The sequence below is a fragment of the Anopheles gambiae genome, chromosome 2 (assembly GCF_943734735.2).
Source record: "Anopheles gambiae chromosome 2, idAnoGambNW_F1_1, whole genome shotgun sequence".
In the NCBI taxonomy this organism is placed as follows: domain Eukaryota; kingdom Metazoa; phylum Arthropoda; class Insecta; order Diptera; family Culicidae; genus Anopheles; species Anopheles gambiae.
Window position 1 is genome coordinate 87,863,707 of NC_064601.1, and position 6,602 is coordinate 87,870,308.

Below are 6,602 nucleotides of genomic sequence, written 5' to 3' on the forward strand. Positions count from 1 at the left end.
ATCTCCCTTCTCCCGGCCTGCCGTGGCTTGATTTATTGTCCTGCCGGAGGTGAAGCCCATTGCCGCTCATTTTTCATCCACCATCCTGATGACGATCATTATGCAGCGTGTAGCGGAGTGTTTTCGTGTGTTGATGTGCCAATAGTCCAATAGCCGGCGGACGGGATCCTTCGTTAAGGGCTCGGCCGCTTCGCAAGCAACTCTGCGCCTCCGCACGTCTGCGCCTCCTTCGCCACGGCGGCCAAATTGCTTCCCTTCACCTGTTTAATGATCTTCGCCAACCCTTTCGCTTCACCGTGAACGCTCCAGCGGTGTGGATTTGCTCTCATCCGTTGTGGCGTCGAGCGGTTTGTCGTAGGTGGGCGTCATGTAAGGCGCGAAAAAAAAACCTACACACACACACACACACTGATTAATGTTCGATGATGTGGCGGAATCCTTTCCGCAGTTTGCGTGTGTGGGAGAAGGTTTTTTTGGGCAGAATAATTAACGCCCGCCGGGGTTAGGAGATCAAAACAAGGCAGAGAACCGATCGTTGAGGAAAATCTGACAAAGTATTGGAAAGGTGCTCGAGACGTTAATGAAGATTTGTGGGAAGGTTTTTTTTTTTGGGGCTTGGTTTCCGAATTCTCACCGGATGGAGAATTATGATGAGAAGATGTTGTTGGTTTTGATATTTAAGAGCTTATTCCTGTGACATGGAAAGCAGCTAGCAAATAGACAAGAAAAAGCATTCTTGTCTTTTCACAACCCTTCCGGGAGGGCGGCTGTCAAATGGCAGGACTACCGTGCTGAAGTAAAAGATTCCCCACACCCGGCTCCAGTTTCCAGGGTTGACTAGTTTCCGATGCAATTAATTTTTTTTTTGCCATCGTCGTTTGTTAATTGAAACTTTAGAGCCCCTCTGTTGGTTCAGCTAGAACGCCCAGAGAGGGTAATCAATCTAGGAGGCAAGCAAAACTGGGGGACAGCATAGACACGGTCGCAAAGCAACAGAAAACCGTGCCATGTGGAGATGACATCCATCAACCGAAGCCGTAGATATCCGCAGATGCCCCCGGTAGCGAAAGGGTTTCCCTCCGATTGCTCCGCTTTGAACCGAGCGCGGCTCACACGAAATATGATCTACAACCCAGCAGCAGCAGCAGCAGGCATGAACACAGACACGGCAAAAGGGGTTTGGACAATTTTAATTTCACAACATGACTCCACCACCTCCACATACTGCGCCCCCGGTGCGCGGCCCACAATGTGTTTAAATTGCGATGATATTTTTAAGCGAGCGCGCGCCCTCTAAACCACACGAGCTGCCGGGGCCTCCTGCCGGTGTGGACTGTGACGGTGTTGCTTGAGCTAAGCCGCATCTCGTCGCGTTGGCGTCGACGGCCGGCTACGACTCTGCTCGGTGGGAGGGCCCCTTCGCTCACTGCCAAGGGGGGGAGCTAAGGAGTGTAAACAAAGGCTAGCGTCACAGGGGCACCGGGTTCGATTCGAGTCCAACCATTGAGTCCCTTCTGTGTGCGCGAGTACTTGGGCGGGAAGTCAAAAGCAAAGGGACAAGTCTTTGCAGCTGCCAATGCTCGCGACAATGCAAATCCTACCAACACGGGGATTGACTGGACTGGAGTTTGACCGGCCTGTGAGCTAACGTTGCCAACGGTACACGAAAGAATCAAGCGAACGCAAGACATCGAATTTGCCCAGAAAGAACCCGCATCTCAAGTGCACTCCAGTGGCGGTGACGCAACAACGCGTTGGGAAGGGTCTTTTTCGCCCGGCTGGGACAGCTCTTCCGAGCTCTCGGGAATCTCGCGCAGTTTGCGCGCTCTTCGCCCTTAAGTGGTGTGCTTAGGCGTACCGAAAGTGGCCCAAAGCCCAAAAACCCATACACAAAACCACAGGGCGTAGTATCGTTCCCGGTTGGGGAAGTTCTCGTACGCAGAGCGGCGAGCGAAGCCGTACGACGACGGTTGGTTCTTATGCTGTAATAGAAATTTTGGAGATGGTAAGACGCGAGGCACTCCTGCCATCGCTTTGCCTTGCACAGAACCAAGTGGTGCTTGTACTGGGCTGTTCTTTTCGTTTCGAGTGTGGTTTTCGTCGTATCAGAAAGGTTGTGTCCTACCCATGCCCGTGCTTCATCTGCCCTCTGCCCCGGCCTTGTTTTTGCTTGTGATTATTTTTTGAAAAGTATCGATTTCATCCAAGAATCTTCGGCACAGCGCGCCAGAGGTCGTACCGGGGCATTCCTTTGGGTTGATTCGATTGGTTTCGGTCCTGGGCACCGGGTGCCTGTGTTTCTTGCGTTCGCTCTTGACATTGATGCTGACATGTGTTTCCTCTCCGCACGCTGTCCTTTCTGTCTCTGTCTGGGCGATGGTTCCTGCGACTGGTAACCTGAACACCCCGTGAAGCCATCCACGGGGAAGCGAGAGAAAGAGCGACACTGGTTCGAATGTAATCGAAGATCGTACGCTTCTCGCTTCCTAGGCGAAGGAAGACGGCAAAGGCCCAGCGATCGTTTTCTTCCTCCTCTTCTACTTCTTCCCATTGCTTCCTTTGATCGTGGAGATCGGTTTCAATCGGTGACCAACAGGCCGAAGGAAGCAGGAAAAGAGGATACTCGCACGGCGTTTCGGCCTTAACCCCTGTGTGCCACGATCACAAAACCACAAAGTTCGGTGGAAACCTGTTCAATAAAACTTTATTACCTTAATCCCCACAGCCTTTTCGTCTACTTCCCTGCGCTGCTCTTCCTCGCTTTTTTGTTGTTTTGTCCGCCGCTCCAGCCCTAAACGTCCCAAAAGCAACTTCCAACCAAATCGAGCAAAACCTAATGGACCTAATCGCCTACCATATCGTGGGCCGCGCTACATTTTCGGCAAACGAAGCGGTTGGCGATCCTTTGCGCGCTCTCTCGATCCGTGTGCTCCGGTGCGGCTAGAGACGGGTGGAAAATTTACGATCGATTTCGATACCATAAAATATTCAAATTTGCCGCACGGACGAATCAAAACCTGCCCGAGCCGAGGTTCGGGCCGCGATTGCTTCGTGTACGTGTGACGCGCGGGCTTTGCATTCTTCACGTCATTAAAATTCGATAAAATTAAGGAACCGTCTAGTGACTGGCGGGACACACCAGCGAGACTTGACTCCAAAAGTCTAGCCGACATGTCAGACATGTGCTAGGAGGAGTGATTTCTGTATTTGATAATAAAAAAGGTCCTAGTTCTTAAGACATCCCCTGAGGTGAACGAGCCTTTTTAAAGCCTGTGTTGTCTAGTAGTCTTCGTCAACAGCATCTACAACGACATAAAACATCAATTCTATGCTGTGAGTTTACAAAAGAATAGGATTTGTTACTTTTTTATTGCAATAAATTGCTCTCAGAGGGTGTAACGATCGTTCGAACCTTCTGAGTAGCGCGATTTGTATGTGAATGTATTTTCCTGAACAACCTACGCAGCACAGTTTGGAGTTTTTTTCGCTTAACGAAAGCCACACGTAAAACTGAAATCGTTAAGTGTGATTTTATCTCGAACCGGACTAACCAAGCCTAAGCATTCGCTTTTAAGTTGTACCCCAAAATCACTTCGAAACGATAAGCATTTACGGATGTGTGGGCGCTAGAAAATAGTTCAGTTTTCTTTGTGCAACGAGAGCCAATTCCTCTTCCTCGCAACCGGTGGACGGATTATAGCGCTCCTTCGTTTGTGATTTTGAATTGCCATTTCAATTCCAAATGGAAGATATAGAAAGATGAAAAAAAAAACCACACACCATTCAACCCTCATATGCAAGGGGTGTCACATGTTTGCTCACCTTGCACGACGCTTGAAGGCAATAGCGAACGGAAGCATTCAAGAGCATTTCTGCCCACATATTAAAACTCGGCTCTATAGTGCATATGTTACTCGGGCATTAGATTCCTGTTTTCAGTGAGCGGTTATAGTGGTTTCCAAATCTTTTCTACAAACAATTCCACACACCAAAAAACAGACTGGACAGATGACATACTGACGAGTGATTTCAAGCGAACCCCAATTCTTGGAAATCAATATGCTCGGCGGACTGTGCGAACTAGTGACACTTTAATCCCGAGCAAATCCTTCCCAATAAACAGTTCCGGTGGTGTTCCTGGGAAGGAGTGGTACAGCGACCATGAGTGGAACAGTACTAGCATTAGCAGCGCCATCTATTGACAAACAAACGAAACCTTTGCTTTGCCTCTAAAACGTGTCATAGCTGAAAAGGGCTGAAATGTTTAATTGTCCTCTCACAAAATGGGATCATTTGTGCACCGCAAACAAGGCACGTTGCAATCGGGAATAACTTGGCAGCAACCTGGCCTGGATATTTCCATCGCAACGTGGTCACGTGGCATGCTTTGCGAATCGAGTTCAGGGGAGATAGGTGCATGCAAAAGGAGAGGAGAACGGAAGAAAGAAGGAGCACTGCATCGGTAGTCATCAATTACCGGGGTTTATTACATTATTGTTATAAATTTACAAAACAACACTACAACAAACAGCCATCCCCCTATGACTCTCGCCGACCGCTTACCAAGCTAAATGGGAACTTCGAGCCGGTTTTTGTTTTTTTTTTTTTTGTACTTTTCAGTCATCCATGTAGCGATGAAAAATGTGACAAGATAACAGGCCGACGGGAGGCTGGTGTGGATGCAAATGCTGCCAACAAACACATACGAGCACCGGGGCTCTCCACACTCTACCTAAACAGGTTGGTGCGAAGGAAAGCAAGAGAAGGGTAGCTCGTTTTGCTGTAACATGCGTCATGATTGTTTCCCAGCCCGACCCGATCTCCACCCTGCGTTATCGCCAACAGCACAACAGCCAATGTTTTGTGCTCTGAAACCTTCCCGATGATTAATTCTTGGTCGTGGTTATACCTCCACTTATACCAACGTGTTCCACCGCCGGTCTCTCCCCGCTCGGCTTTTGCAATTGCAATGTCCTTCGGTGTATCCACGACACGGCCATGCTTCAAATGCCCGTGCCCATTTTCTGGGACATCGTGTTCGCCCGTTTTCGATTAAATTGGCCTGCAGCAACAACAACGCACGGGAGAAAGCAGTGGAAAGCAGTTACTCCAAATTAAGTCATAAATGGTAATAAAATGGAAATTTATTGTCTGCTCTCTAGCCAGTGCAGCACACGAAGCTATACGGGGTGACGGGCCATGTGGTCTATGGGAAAGCGCTTGCGCTTGAAGTGGTGCTGGTCATCGTTTTCCCGTTGGGGGGAGGCTTTCCTTGTTTTTGTGTACTCCGGGAGTGTACTTCAATTGCTGCTCACAAACTTCGACAAGTTGCTGAAATTGAACTAAAACGGGATGATAGAGTTTCCCCAAAAACAGTGCCATGGGGAGGGGGGGTAGGGATGCCATAAACAAGCTCCGTTGCATTCGTAGCGCTTCCTGCTGGAACCTGGAACCGAAAATTCGGGCTTGGCTCTAGGACACGTGCAAACGTCTAAAACGCTTGCACTTCTCGCTTCTCACAAGCGGCGGGCGGGCGGACCCAAAACTTTGCGCGTGCAGGGTTTCGGGACACATGGTGTTGGAAATTTATGATACTATGGACAATAAATTTTCACGTCGCTGGGTCGCTGAAAATCGTTTCCCGATGGCAGTATACACACCAACACACACAGACAGAGCGGAAAACGAAATGGGGAGTTTTGCTGAATGTTTTCCTATTCGACGAGGGTAGTCGATGTGTAATGGAGCTGTCCAATCGCATGTGTGTGTGTGTCGATGTAACGAGTGGGTAAATTCACTTCGAAGTACTTTACACCACAAAAACGAATGCAGCCAGAAGGTGTGTTTGGTTGACTGCTGTGCCCGGCGGATAAATGGGGAGTTTATTTTCGCTCCTTCAAAACGAGCTGAATGTTAGGGGGAGAATTATGAACTCCAGCGAACGATTGGTGGCTGGTTAGTTGAATTACATACATACATCTCGCTGTGCTGGTTAGCGCAAAAGTGCCCGGAGGAAGTTATTACCGTAATAGAGCCCAATTACGATCGATTATGGAGGCTGAGGATGGATTCCTGCGGAATATTGATGATTTAAAACTTACTTTATGTTTTGTTTCGTGCACACAAAAAGCGTATTTGTATGATTTATTTTTCTACAAAACATCTCTCAAAGTCGTGCCCTGCCCACTGACTCCGCTCTCAGGTCACACTAATTAATGACCCATAACTGCCACTCAAGCTCATAATCAGCTTGGCGAGGTTTTCAGCATCAGTCCCGAGCAGCGCTAAATTTAAACCTCCAGCACACCAAGGACACTATCACAAACACACACACACACACACACACACACACACACACACACACACACACACGGCAAGTGGAAAGAGCTTCTTTCGCTAATTTTTGCCCGACATGTTGATAAACTTTTTGCGCTCCGTGCTGTGCAGCACGTTTCGCGCCGATAGCGGTCGGTTCGCTTATCAACCGCACTCGGCCAAACATTGTATTAGGCACAGCTCAGGCAAATCAGTCGATTGCATCATGCTACGGAATAGAAATGGGAGATTTGGGTGTGCTCGAGCTGTTTGTTTGTTTTTTTCCG